The 15,854-nt window shown below is 36.9% G+C and overlaps 1 long non-coding RNA gene across 1 annotated transcript in view; it reads right to left on the reverse strand.

The window, feature by feature from the left end:
- The window catches only part of LOC111932288 (uncharacterized), a 198,278-nt gene that overhangs the window by 1,203 nt on the left and 181,221 nt on the right, over positions 1-15,854 (reverse strand). The window lies entirely within an intron of this gene.

The following is a 15,854-nucleotide window of genomic DNA, read 5'->3' on the forward strand; positions in this document are numbered from 1 at the left end:
TGTGCCTGAAAAACCTTAATACAATAAGGAGGTATGTTTTTCTTTGCCAAGTAGACATTGTCTTTATTCTACTATGATTCCCATTTATTTATTTTTGTTTCACAATACCCCTGGCATTAAGAAAAGAAATTGGTGTTCAATTCCCAGGATCATCTGTAGCTCTCTTATTAAAGATAGTCACTGGTGATCAGGCAGTAGTTGATTTTAATGAGCCTGAATTTTAGGGCTTTTAGCAGTTCAACCATTTTATTCTTAAGCTCCTCTGGAAGACCTGGAAATATGCTCTCCCATTTCAATAGCTGGTGGTTCTCTAATTCTTTCCTTCTGTTCGAGTATATCCTCTGTTGCAGCCTCTGACAGTACCTGATCTTTATTTCCACAAAAGAGAAAATGTGTCACAAACATTGTCTGTGGTGAAAGGCAAGTAAATAATTTAATTTTTTTGCATTGTCTGTGTAATCCTTAATTGCTCTCATTAATCCCTGGTAGTCCAGTAGACATATAATTTTTTCAATGACTTTCTGGGCGATCTATCAAATCCCACTCAAATGTCACTTTAGTTAAGACACACATTGTGATTTGACATATGTCTTCCCATTTTTCATCAGTAACTCACTGCAATCTAGGTAAATCATTTTGCATGGACAGTGATATTAAATATGAGATATTTATTTGGACTGAAGACAGAGCAGGCCCAACTGTCTCTTGTCACAAATACTTCTAGTTTTTCCTGCGATTAGCAATCCCAAATGTTTTTCAGGTGGTGATTCCAAGGAATTTTGTGGACATGGACAGAGTTTATTCCTTCTAGTTTTTCAGGTAGGAAAAGGAGGGATGTGAAGAGGACCCTGGTGACATCAGGATCTCTCAGCAGGGCTGCACCTGATCTCCTCTGCCTTGGGTCCCAGATCACACCCATAGATGGTTAGCAGAATCTGACATCGTGGCCATGTACTTCTCCAAGATAACTCTTTTGGCAAATTGAGATGAAAACAAGTTACATTGCTTCTCAAGAAGTGATAAAATAATTTTTCCCCTAGACAATTGTTGAGTATTTGTAGGCAGCACAGGAAAAAATGGAACAGAAAGACTATGCTCTAACTGTGCAGTCATAAATTACATGAAGTACATTTCATTATAAAGCACTACATTTTTTCTAAACCTTTATGAATTCTCTCCATTTACCCTGGGGGGTTGTAATGTAAACTGACATCTTATTCTCTTCTCAAAAAAACCCCACTAGTATTCTCTTAGAATGTTTTGACTATAAATATGAACAAAGAAATAACAACAACAGAACATACAAGAGAAAAGAGTACTTTATTTTCCTTTAAGGGAAAGTGTAACATCTATATGGAAAAAACTGAAAATGTTCAAGCATCCTGTGTATAGAAATAATGACAACCATGCACCTATCTCTTCAGTTCTGTGAAAAGGGATAGATGTTAATCTTGATATATAGCTCCCTTAAAGAATGAGGAATATGCTAGAAACATTGACTAATTGCTATTTAATATATGATCTGTATTATTTTTATGATTTATATTGCCTGACAAAGAAATAACACTCTCATTTTCTTTAGCTCGAATAATTTCGAAGAATTTTCATATTTTCTTCACATATCTACCAGTAAAACAGCTCAAAGCAAGTTTTCTCCACTCCCAGTTTTGAATAGCACAGAATACTGGCTTTGTACCCTTGGGCTACTTGGATTTAATATCAAATTCTTACCTTGCACAAGGTCAGAGAAAAAAAATAAAGCTTATAAAATTGGACTCATATGAAGAATGAGTTTCTATCTTTTAATACTACCAAGCAATCTGCAAATTATTTAAATTAAGACAACCAGCACTCCAACATCTGCAAGCAAAATGCTTAAACGCCAAATGCAACTTTACTGGCATAAGAAAATAATAAGTGGAGTTCAATTTGTGTCAGCATAGCTCAGGAAAATAAGATATCATGTCTTGCTGTCTGCTTGATGTCAACTTCTCAGATTCAAACCCTAATGCCTCATCTTAGGCTGTCCTTACTGGAGGCTGCCAAATAGCAAGGTTCAGCCAGAGTTCATGCAGCTACTACAAAATAGGTTTTTTTTCCTTCTCCTTTTTCAATCATTATGAACCTTCTGCTTTATATTGTACACACTTGATTATATCTATCCTTGAAATGTATACAACTCTATTAGCCTCTTCTCCTATTCTTTTAACATACTGTAAATTCCTTTCTGTGCTTAGTTTGTTTTATGACTTAGAGAATTAGGCTTTTAAACTTTCACTGCACAGAGAAGATTGAGTTGTGCCATTGGCTACAAGGAGAAAACAAAGGAATGGGAATTTATATGAATACAAAAAAGGAACAAAAGCATGAATACTTTTGCCATTTTTTCCTACTAAAATATTAGTTATCATCATAACTAGTTCTCAAAATAGCTCAAAGTGGGTTCTTCTTAGGGAAGATTAGCAGCTCTCTAAAATGCCCATTATTGTTAATTCAAAGAAGCCTAAATCCCCTTCTGCCTAAAATCCCATCTCTCATTGATACTGATATTTCAAATGAGACCTCGTGCAAGCCTAAAATGAGCAATTTAGATGGATTCATTTTCTGAAATTGTTTTAAATTGGCTGCATATAAAATTACCCTAAATGGAAGTTGTGGGACAGATAAGCCAATAATTTTATGATAATATATATAGTTTAGTACTGTCAGAGTTTGCAATAGCATTTCAGAGAACTCAGTAAAGCCTGTTGGAATTTGCTTCAGGTGGAAAAAGCCCAAACAAAACACAACACATGTGGGTTGGAGCATTAAAGCCATGATATACCAACACATATATTTTGAAGATAACATGATCCTTCTGCAAAACAGTGATTGAAATTTTCTGAAAACTTCAACCATAATAAATATGCAGAAACACAGATGAATCTATACACATGTGGAAACACAAACAGAGTGTAAGAAATTTCAGTTTGTCACAGTACTGCGAACAGGAGAGTTTCAATAATTTTAAATTAGCTGATGAGAAGTTCAGAAAATCAGCTGCCTTAATAGTTTCTGAAATATGAGGAAGATTTAAAAACAAAAGTTTGGCTTAGTTATATTCTCTTCCATTTCTGACTTGCTCTTCTACTTTAAGGGAAACAAGTTCCTTTACTTGGGCCCATTCATCGCAAACTTATCTGGTATGAATTACAGAAACAGATTTGCAATATTCAATGTCTGAACAGATGAAACACTTTAATACCTTAGATGGCTCGTTTCTGGAATCAGCTGGAGTGGCATATTCCCCAAACTTTAAAAATATTTTTTACAAAATTCAAAGGCAGTCAAGATTAAAATTCCCAAATGTGTATTCTGGATCGCCTCCAAAAACATTCAGTCATTATTGGATATTGTCTTGATTAAAATTCCTGTTGGTTTGTTCTATGGTTAAAGAGTAATCTTGTATCTTGGCTTTTGGAATGTATTCCTATCATGTGACATCTATGAAGTCCGAATTAATATAAAGAGATCTTTCTCACTACCCAGCATGGGAAAAGGTTTAAAACGTTCAGATTTCAGCATAAAAGCAGTTCACAGAATGTGTTTTGCACTAAAATTACCATTTATATACTTCAAAATTTCCTTCAAGAATAGTGAAAAGTTAATTTTTAAAGATTTGCTAGAAAGTCAAAGCAGTATCAGTGAGAATAATGCGTGTACTAGCAAGAAATTACACCAAGAATTATTTATTTTCTCCTTTGTAACTAACCTTTACACAGACCCCTCAGTTTTTGTAAGGAAGCTAGAGCCATTCCTGACTTAGATCAACTGAATCACTTTTCTTAGTATTTTAAAACTTAAAAAAAAAAAAATCTAGAAATGCTCCCATTCTCAGAACTTTGCCTCACAGATTCTGGGACTCCAAAGCTAAAATACACTTCTGAGCAACCTTTGATTTTCCCACTCTATAAAGCCAGGGGAGTTTCTCTTTCCAGTTTTCACTTGGCTTGGGACAAAAAGCAGGAGTTTCCCCCATGACCTCGGCTCACATGACTGAGCCCCAGGACACTGCTGTGCACAGGATACTTAGAGAAGGAAAAGGCAAATCAGAGATTTTCCTCTGTCATCCTCACATCTAAAACCATGTTTTTATGTAGTATATAACTACTGAGGTGCTATTTAAGGATTTTAAAGTGTTTCTTGTTCATCCCTGATGGGCTCTCCTCCATTAACTAATTGAGGAGGAATCTACTGCTTGAATCTCTGATATTTCAAGATACACTGCAGGGAGATGTGGTTTTCAGATCTCCTAGGAACAGTGGAAGAAGAAATTCCATTTTGGATTCTATGAAGCTGTCCACGAGGAAGTTTCATCAGTACTCAGTATGACAAGCTAGGAGTCAGTTTTCAAACAATCACTGTTTTCCTCCCCAAAGTCTTTAACTTAAAATTCCCCAACCAGATCTCCAGGTCAAAATGACATCTACTTTAGAATTGCTTCTACACAAAAATTTGAAAAAAAAAATTATTGTAGGACAGGAAAGGGAAAAAAGAAACATTTTCCAGCATCCCCAAGGAATAGTTTTAGATACATTGACAGCCTGAAGTAATTGACTTGTATGACAAGTTACCTAAAAGCTGCAATAATCATATTATAGGGAATCAGAATTAGAACTAATCTCTGAATCTGTCCACAGAAAATTTGACTTGATCCACAACATGAATAATACTCTGGAGAGAAGAAGTTCTTATATTGTCTATTATTTTTTCCACAGAAGGATATAAACCAATGCAAATGCATTCTTCCATGCTGCTTACAGTTGCCCAAATTATTTGGGAAACTACTTTGTACCCCCAGTACTGTTTCTACAGGTAACTGTTAGTACCATGAGTGATGGGTAGGCGCTTCCTTGAGATAAGTACAATATGAAAAGGTAATTTTTGAAATTTGGGTTCCATGCAATAATTTTCTTTTTTTTTTTCCCCCCAGGTATATTAACAGAACAAAATGCAGAACATGTGGAAATCACAAACTGAGCAAATTACTCTTACCTTGCTTCAGCTGTCCTTAAATTTAATGTGCATCCATTTGTCACTCTAAAATGTGATTTGTATATGCCAGAAAAAACTGAGACAGCAAGTATGTCAAATTTGATGCTTTATAATCTTCTCCTCCTCCTTTATGTTTCGAGGTTGTCTCTTGTCTAGTCTGTCTATCTATTTATCTAATTACAGCGCTCTCTTTTTTGACCAGAATGTCATGGAAGGCACAATGTCCTGGAGGAGTTTTCCCATCTCGAAAATGTCATGTTCTCAAGGTGAAAGCTCTCAGAGTTTGAGCAGGTAGGACTCTCATTTAGGAGGGACAAGGGCTGGGTGAAGGAGACAGAATTCCCTCCTCAGCTTTGAAACTGTTTTAGAGACAAGACACTGGGCTGTGACGGACCAGCTGTAGGCATTTATTTCCATGTTTTCAATTTATGGGGATTTTAGGCATCTTTGAGGATTTTCTGACTTACCCAGATCATAGTATGGTAAGAATATCATCCCTGATGCCTTCTGCATTTCAGAGTGAGAGTAAACACTTCTCCTTCAGTCTCTGGAGAGCTAACACACAGCAGCAATGCCCTGTCTGGGGTTTAATAGAGTTTACACCTGGCCAGGAGCATCTACATCAGGACAAAAGTATATGTGGGGTAGCTAAGAAAGAGATCTGTTTTTCAGTAAACTTTGGAACTGGAACAGTGGAGGGTATTTGGCAGTTTATAAGTTAGCCTAATAATTTAGGAGTCTGACTTTCAGCGCCTCTGTTTCACCTGTAGATTCAGGTTACTCATTTAAACCACAGTTACACATGCAAGTGAATTTTATTGACTATTTTTTTGAGCATTTCAGTAATAATATTTCTATAAGTAAGATTTTTTTAATAAAGTAAAAGTAAAGTAAAATTATTTTTAAACACTTTTTTTTAAAAGTCTTTTTCGTTATGATTTGGAGGTATTTTTAACACATTTTACACATTTAACACATTTTGGATCTGCCTTTTCATGTATGACTGATGATTGCTTGTTTTACTGCTAAGTATTTAATGGCTCCTGAGTGACATAGTTTTGATAGGATAAAATATTTTTAGTGTGGCAGTGAAGACATAGCAATGGCTGAGAGTTGTTTTTAGCTTTGTTTGTGTCCTGGCTTTCCTTCCTTAACAATTTGCAGGTCTGTGGTAGCATTGTTTTGATCTGGTTGCTATTCTATTGTGAGTATTCACACAGAATCTGCAATTAGTAAAGAGGTTTAGCCTTTTTTTTTTTAAATATAGCTCCCCCCAGGCTTCATTGAGATGAAATGTATTTCCAACTATGGAAGCAGCAGCTGGTGCACCAGTGCAGAGAAAGTGGAGGCACTCCAAAAGAAAGCTAGGAGTGTAAAATAGTGTTGGCTGATAAGAACATGAGGATGACGACACTGGATCAAAATGTGTAACCAAACTTTGAGCATCTGGTTTTAACTGAGGCGAGGAGATTCCACAACTTCCTTGTGCACTTTATGAAGAACCACTTCCTTCTATTTCTTTTTGAAGCTGCTGCTTGCTGGCTTCTTAAGGTGCCTTGGAAAAGACAGTGTGCAACTTTTGTCAGCTTATCCAGCCCAGATCTCCATGAGTTTATGGGCCTCTTCACTTACTGGTTTTTTCAGATTAAAAATCCTTTCTCTAGGCATTCCATGATTCTGGTGGCTGTTAATGTCCTCTGAACCTTCTCCAGTTCTAGGATAAGCTTTCTTTAAATAAAAGGATTGGGGATTAGGGGCCAGAGCTACATAAACTATTCACGAGGTGGGAGCACAGTGAAAACACAGAGACATCATGATGACATAGGTCTCATGGTCTTTTCCTTTCCAAACAATTCCTAGGTTTGCTTTTTGGCCTCTCATTTTTAATGGTAAGTGAGAGTCCTCCAGTGACTCTACATGGCCAAGAGTATATTTTCCCAAACATGTATCACTTCACACTTATTTACAATGAATATAACCCACAGAGTTAGATCATCCAGTCACTCAATATTGAAGTTCCTTGTGAATAAATCACCCTTCTGCTAGTGACACACTACACAAGAACATTTCTCTTTTACACCTTCACTATGCACCTCAAAATGAACTTTCTTCTCAGTGATACATGCAGGTGCTTTCCTCCTATGTACAAAGGATTTTCTTCACTGAATAATTCATTTTAGTGGAAAAACATCTCAACACAGTAAAAGTACCTACTTTAAATTTTGGGTTTCTATTCTGAATTTTCTTCTTTTTTCTTGTCCACACAGAATAATGTGGTTCAATTGTTTTTAAACAGCCCAGATATTGTAGAGATTGTTAATTGGGTTCTTCAGACACTACTATAATGAATAAAATAAAGAAACAACAAAATATATTACTGCGACAAAGCAGTCACTTCTTATAAGTACTTTGCCACTAATATTAGGAATGTATTTGTGTAATTTTAGCTGTTGCTAATGAAAAAAGCATTCTGATGACTTTTTATTTTTTTAAGAAAAGATTAAGCACTCTGTCTACATTTGATTCTCATTTCATCTTCTCCATATATTCTAGTCCTTTTTTTGGAAGCCAGCCAGCAACTCAGCTCCATTTAAAAAACTTCGTCCGTCCAGGCCTCTAAATGTATTTGGTTTGACAAAAAGTGCTGCTGGTGCCTGTTATTCTGGTCATTCTGTGTCCCTCTTTCCTCTGCATTGTCTGTTCAGGCTGGGTGTTTGGGTTCCTGTTACGTGTTTGTGCAGAGCTTGGCACAATGCCATCCTACACTTGCACAGATGTTTAGGTACTGCTCTGAAAAATATCAGTCATTGCAATAACTATTAATCCATTTTGCTATAAATTATTTAATTCAAATAACGCAGCATTAAAATTACATGTATGCCAAATAGAAATGGTTTCATTAAACCTTCATATTGTAAAGGCTTTGAGCTTTTAAGTTAAAAACCTTCAAAAGGTTTCCAAGTTTGGATGGGATGTGTTTGAATTTATCTTGCAGAACAGGACCAAAATTTAGAGGTAAAATTTGAGATTATCCAGCTATAATTCTGGATGTGGTTTTCAGTCATTTAGGCAAAATGGGTTCAACACAAGGAACTGCATGTGCAAACATACCAACTTCTTATTGCTTTTAAGAAACGCAGGCTTGAAAGATTTCTAGCACCTTTCTGCTCTGTCCCACATGGAATGGCAGATCCATAGATCCCACTCAAATGGAAGATTACCACTGTAAATGGAAGTGACCCACTCTCTGTCAGCGTTTAAACAATAACCCTTGAAAGGCTTGATACTTGTAAGTGAAATAATTGCTTTGAAGGTTTGATCAACCCACGATGTTCCACATGGAAAAAAAAAAAAAAATCACAAAGTGTCCCACAAAGATGGTCTCCCCTGTTGGCTCTGAAATTTATAGTAGGACATAGTAAAGATCACTGTACATGCTCTCAAATGTTCTCCATATGCTGTCACTTGGTAAGACAAAAGAGCACCAGGTCACTTTCTTTACTTGTACAAGTTGTAAGCAGTACTGGTGATGATCCCATGTTTATAAACATTTGACTAGATTGAACCTATTCTGCAGACTTGGTCTCTGTACATCTCTGTTGAGTTTGTTTTCTTACTGTTATGTTTTTAAAGCATGTCTCAATTATAAATCCTGCATTTATTACCCTCTGTTCAGCTAAGCTGGGCTATATTTCCACTTCTGAATCCTGTGTGATCACTTTAAAAATGAATTAAAAGGAAAATAATTACTTTTTAAAGCATTTGAGTTTGGAATTCCTTTTGGCTTTAGACTGTTTTTGAAGTAATATTTCTCACCAAAGACATAAAAAAATTACACACTTCTTTTCAGAAGTACATTCAATGAATATTATATATGCATTTTTATTGAACAGTCAGTTTGCTGTGTGAATTTTGTGGACAAGAAGAATAAAAGTTCAGATTCAGAGCGCTTACAAGCCTTAAAATATGGTTGAGGTACATAAACAGATGCCTCAGTACTAGATGATAGTAGACCTGGAAAAAATTTTAAAGTAACATGCTTAAAGATCAAAAACCAAGGAAAAAATTAAATAAAATATGCCAATTTCTTAAATGTACTCACAATTTGACATCTATAATAGCTGCAAAATATATAAGCAGGAGAAACTGAAAAAAAGCACTGAAGTTTTAGGTAAAATTTTGAAGTTTTCTGACTTACTAATTGAATTTATGAGGTTCTTAACCTGTATTCTTTTAAACAGAAGTACCAGTGGGTTTAAAATATTCCCTAAATATGTTTTATTCTGCAATTTTTTAGCTTTTGGACCACTGAAATGAACAGAAAATAAAGAAAACTATCCTATAAGAAGGCCAGGAAGACTATTCTGAAGTACACAGAGGAATGTTATTATACTCAGCTTGCCCAGACTGCAGGTAGTGAGAAGTGCAGAGAATCCTCATGCAAAATCTTAGAAGTTTCTAATTCTCTTCTCCATCATCACTGCATCCTGCAGTTCCCCTGCAATTCCCCTGCAGTTCCCCTGCAGTTCCCCTGCAGTTTGCTGCTGATGGCAGGCAGCTCTGGAAGCCCTGGACCCTTATTGTGCTTTCTCTGCTGGGGATACTTCCATGAGAGAATTCTGCTCCAGTGCAGAAAGCCCAAAAAACCCCCCTGCATCGACCTCCTGAAGGTTACCCTCCCAGAGCACTGCTGGGAAAATCTCTGCAGCTTTCAAGTGATTCTGTCCAGCTGTGTGGAGAATTCGGGTTCAGCTTTCCCTGGAACACTCCAATAAATGCACCATCACATTGGTTTTCATCCTCTGGGATGGAGCCAGTCTATGAGAGCAGCTCAGCAACTCCTTTCCAGCCCTATTCCCCCTCTGCTGCTGCATCTCTCAAATAGTTGGGCACCTAAGGACTCCTAAATACTGACAGCAAACTACAAAAGTGGGTTTGTGAAGAGGAACTTTGCCAACAGACCTACAGGTGGTATTAGGGGGACATAAATGATGGAGGTAATTTTCTTTATACTTGTAAACCAAAATTTCACTCAGTCCTGAAACCTCATCTTCAGCTGCTCTTCTCTCTGCAAAAACTCCACTACCTCAATCCCAGAAGGTTATTTGGAGAAGGCAGAACAGTTTAAATTCAAGATGCTGCTGTGTTGTGAAACTTGGACCCAGAATATTTGAAATCCTCAAAGTTTCCTAACACTTTTTTTTCCCAAGGAGGTCTTAGACAACATTAAACTTCAAAAACACCAAAACCAAACCCACAACCTTTTGTGTGTGTACACTAACATGACACAGATGCAACTGCTGGAAAAGTCAGCATTTTCCAAAGACACTCCACAGTGACCATAGCTCATTTCTGTGCTAAGTGTACTGGGGTAAAGACTGGAACATCACATTTCTCTGGCTTAGCTTAGCAGACACTGTTTTTCAGGAATGAATGCACTAAAAGTAAGTTTCTCATTGTACAATCATACTGCAGCATTCACACAAGTTGGAACATTTCCTAATTTCTGCCTAATATCAAACAGCAACAATACAGATCAAAGATAATGCATACAAATTTGATATTTACAGTGCCTCCCTGCCTAGAAAGAAGAGGAAAAATGATATGACTGTGTATAAACAAGAGTTATGGCATTTTCAAGGATCAACTACCCAAATAGTCAACATGTGCACAGATATAAGTTTAATAGCCGCTTATTAAAAGATGCAATAAAATTTGAGAGTGTACTGGCAGTAAATAGATTAAAGACCCATTAATCTATCTTCAGGAAAAAAAAAATTCATATGCAGGCATGATTAGATAGCTTGGTGTAGCACATACATCCATGTATCATTTTCTAAGAACTGCAGTTGTTAAGTTTTAATCATGTACCATACTTACTTCCATTAAAATATCTGTTTTGTGTAAATGAACAGCAGGAAGTAATAAACACCCAGTCCAAACAGTGTTTTGATATCAAAATGTGGGTGACTGATAGTTGAAAAACACATTTGCCAGACTCTGCAAATAAACACCAAAATATGAACTGACAATTGGGAAGCAGAGACATTCGATACCTTTAATGTATGTCAGCAGGATGCCTGATGCTAGAAACCCAAATGAAGTGTTTGCTGGTGCTTAAGACAAATACTGTCTCATCATCAAGTATCAAGGTAGAGAAATACTCAGAAAGAAGATCAAAAGAAAGCAGAGGATTTGGGCTATAATCAGAGCGCTAAAATCAATGTTGACGAGAATTGAAGTTGGCTACAGCTCGAGTTCATGTTAGGCAGATGTTTATCATTTTGCCTTTCTCTCATTGATGCTAAACAACAAAGCAAGAAGGAAAACCAGAAGAAATAATCAGAGGAAAATCTCAAGAGGAATCTTCTCTGGAAGATCAGGTAAAAGACAAACTCTTCACATTGGGGCAAAAGTTCTGATCCTGTGGAAACAGAGTTTGCTGTGAGAAAAAACCAGCAGGCCACATCACCTTCCATATGGTGTGGAAAACTGACAGGAGCACTTTTCCCTTTACTAAAGCAGAGAAAAAGGCACCTTAAAAATGGCTTTGCTACCTACAAGTATGGGGATCTTCTACCTAGACATCTACTACCTAAAATGCAAAACTCTTTTTAACTCATCAGAAATCACATTTCATTCTGAGCTGAGACATGATCATCAGATTTTTTCCAAGGAGAACGATTCACATGAAGTAATCCAGTTCCTTAATGCTGCTGAGGGGCTGTTATCCTTCAGGGCACCATGGTAAGAATACAGTGCTCATATGGAATGAGGATTGTTTGGTTCAGTTTCAGCACTACCCTACTAAGAAGTGTTCCCTGAAGATCCCTTAGTAGAACTTGCCTTGAACACACTTATTGTGACCAACCTTATGCTCTGAGACTACTTTATATTTTTAATATTTCATTTATCAACTACATAAAGAATTGCTTTCCAGGTGCTAAAATTTCCCTCAGCAGTCTGAATTCCTTCGAGAACATATCTGTTTTTATTGACTTTCCATTCTGGTAACTTTCTAGCCTAAAAATTAATCTTTGTCGTGTCAGCATATGTGCCTTTGGCTACAGGTAAAGCTTACTGTGTTTGGGAGGGATACCAGAGACTATAGATTTATATGGTGCCATCACAAAAATATGTAAATGGTGGTTAAGGTCTCTGTAGAGACTGGCAAGTTTCAAAAGAACCTTGTGCATGAAAAAATAAATGTATGTAATTAGTACCCTGGATTTGGTAGACCAGTCATTATGGATTCCTGCCTGTTTGAACCTCTGATGTGCAAAACAAACTTGCAAAGCCTTCTCCTGATATCTCTCTGTCCTGCAAAGGGCTGGTCCCCCCAGCACAGAGAGGGTCCCCCATTCTCACTGCTCTCAGACTCAGCCCTGGCAGGATTTGGCCCTAGGTCTGCCCATTCCTCTGCACTCTCCCATTTTACAGGGAAATGAAACTTCATACAGTGCTGTGCTAATACTGGTTTGACCCCTTCACACTCCATATACAGTTAATTTAAAGTTTGAAACAGCCCTGACAGATATTTTATTGAACACATATAATTATGTTTTAAATTCTTCCATTGCAGTACATGTTCTCACTGGGGTCCCACAAATCATCTGATCAGTTCTGGGGTCATGATTAGGATCTTTCACAGGAGTGGACTAAAATGCAGGGAGGAAAGAAAATGGCACACTTTTTTTTTTTTTTTTTTTTTTGCCAGCATATTAAAAACTACTTTCTTTTTCCCTTTTTCCATTTTTTATTTCTAAAAGTACATTTAAAGCCTGTGATTCTCACTGGAGAAAAACAAATATGAAAACCCTATCTTCAGATTTAGTGCATATGAAACTAAAAGTTTACTATATTTGAACTAAAACCAGGAAATCCATTAGTGTTAGTGGTACCAGCTGTTCTTTGTATTAGGCCAAACTCTGCAAGGGGAGACTGAAAGTCCTGCACTTCAAGGTCAACACAGAATGGATAACTTTTATTTTAAGTGAGAGGAACAAAGAATAAAGAGACATCTCAGAGAAACAAAGTGCTGGGCTGATAACTCTTTCTGTAAGAGCAGCCATTTTTTATGGATTTGAAGAACTCATGGAGCAAGACTGCAGAACTGCTTTTGGGAATTCTGCTGGCTCTGTGTCTCAATTGACTTCCTTCCACCCTGCAAGGACATCTGAGAAAAGCAGGGAAAATTTGCAATTTTCTAAATATTACCTTTCGTTCATACACAGTGGTCTCTTTGTCCTACATGTTCCTCTAACCAAGGGGTTTTTTTCGTGCTGAAAAAGGAATAAAAAACCTGATATAGGGTTTTTTAGAGGTACCAACTGAAGAAGCCAGCAACTCCATCTTCCATTAGGAAAGTGGCACACATAAAAAGCTGGTAGTTAAAAACCTGTGCCTGTTCCAGTGACAATTTCAGTGACCTGCAAATTCAGTCTGAGAAGTGAAACTCATCTTTTCAGAGTTTGTATTCAATGTCCTACTTCAACAGGTACAAGTGAGTAGTGGCTGCAGATTTTGAGCCCTGAAGAACTGGGAGTTTGATTTAGTGTACTAATTCAACCTTGGCTCTTCTAATTTTGTTTTTTTCTGTACTGATATATTGGAAAAACTCAACTGATATATTGCAAGAAAGATTAAAGTCACTGCACTTCCCATCTGCTTTAAGTGTCAGCTACTAAATAGTGCTGATAAGTAGAGATAGAACTTAAAGCAGCATTCAGATGGCTAAAATGTTGTGTTACCTCCAGAAGCTTGCACTGTGGTATCTTAATTTACATATTGCAGCAAGAGTTTCCAATTCTACAAAGTAATAAATGTGCAGGAGTAAAAGTCACAGAAGGGAAGGAAAATCTTGGCATCTAACATTACAACTGTAATACATAGCACAGTTGTAAATAATATCTTCTATTTTCTACAGCTTGAATATTACACAAATTCTCCTGAAGTCCCTCCTCATAAATAAATAAAAAAATAGTTGAAATAAATGCTCTTGGTTCTATTTTGTACAAGAAATTAATGAAGATTCATGTCTACACGTGCTTGACACATTTCACATGTGTAATTTATGCAGCTCCCACAGTATTGGGGCAGAACACACACATGTGTTTCACACATGGACTGTGCAGTCTGTATTAGCTACGGTCCACCTGGGTATACCATGTGGGCAGGCTGCAGTGAATGGTTGTTTGCTGGGCCTTTAAGCATGGTAAAAACCAAAAATCCTACAGGAGACTTTATTCCTAGAGGCTGTGGACAGAGCTTCTAAGCAGAGTAGAGAGGTAGCTGTACCTTCTGTGCCTGTGTGTGAGTGTGTGTTTCAGATGCTCTGTGAGTGTCACTTCCCCAGACTCCTTCTCTGGCAATATGCTCACTCTTCAGACTATAATTGATGAATGGGTGGGCAAATGTCAGAGGTCATCTGAACAGAAAGAGGGGGGAGAGCCTGTCCTGTGAGTCCCAGTGTGCAAAAAGGTTTTGCTCTGAGAAGGAGCAAAATGTTTTATCATAGCACAGAAAGGACATTGAGATCTTTTCTGAACCTTTCCCCATCCTAAGGCAAGATCAGTGACCCTTTTGCAATTCTTAATGATGTTTGTCTAGCCTGCTTTTAGGTATCTCCCACAAGGGAAAACCCAGCCTTCATGTGCCTTGTTATCCCTAGTGTTCCAAAGGTTTTGCTGACACCTAACTATATAACTAAAATATAAATCCATTAGTGCTTGTCTTGTGCACAATGGACATGGAAAACAGATCAGTTGCAACTGTAACTTGTTCAGCCACTTGTTCAGGCCCCTTTCCTGACTAAACCACCTCAGACCTTTCTAGACTGTGCTTTTCTGCTTCTCACTAGAAGTTATGTGAATACCTCATTTATTTTGACTTATGAGAATATCACAGAAGCCATGTAAGAACTGTCACTAGAATTAAAGCATATGATAATAACAATCTCTTCTCTATGCACACAGGCTGTTGCCCTGTCACAGAAAGCAGCTGGCTTGTCATGTCATAAAATATATTCTATGTGCTACATAGAATCCTATTCATTTTGCTATATTCCAAGTTCTTCCCTGAAATAAATGTTTGAAGCAGGATTTTGTTCCAGCATTATTCCAGGAATTCATGTTAATTTGGCTGGACTATAATGCCTCAGATTCTTCTTTTTGGGGAAGGGGTTATAAGCAGGTCACAGGCTGTTTTGCTATATATTTTGCTTGCAGTAAAACATTTGCACGGTGTTTTCCATTATGTTCTCACAGGGAAGCTAAGGAGCAAGATAAAAAAAATTTGCAGGTTTTTAGGAATTTAAATTTATCGGAATTCTCCTCTTGTACTTTGTGCATGTGTCATAAAGACTACACCTGATTTAAGATTTTCTAAGATGTAATTGTCACTTCTGTAAGGCAAATACATTTGATATTTGGGGTGCAGCTAATGAAGTATGGCTTAGGAAGTCTGAAAAAAAATCAATTCTAGCTCTTTTTGACCATCTGGAGCCATAGTTATGAATGCCTTCTAAGGTTTTTTTATAAGAGACATTTCTATAAGATGTATGGAGAAACCACCACCACAACACATCTCTCCACAGAGGAGATAAGAAACAAAAACCATCAGAAGAGCAAAATTCCTGTCAATTAACAGATTCTAAATGAGGAACAAATTTTAAAGACGTGAAATAAAATGAATTTGGTAATATTCATTGTTTCATCATATATTTGTTTATATCATATATTTGTATTTTGTATTTTCTGTTACAAAGCACTTGAAAAATATTTCCAGCCTGTGTTCCAAGATAAGCTCTTTGTAAGGACTTA

The sequence above is a fragment of the Cyanistes caeruleus genome, chromosome 7 (assembly GCF_971803275.1).
Source record: "Cyanistes caeruleus chromosome 7, bCyaCae1.hap1.1, whole genome shotgun sequence".
Classification (NCBI taxonomy): domain Eukaryota; kingdom Metazoa; phylum Chordata; class Aves; order Passeriformes; family Paridae; genus Cyanistes; species Cyanistes caeruleus.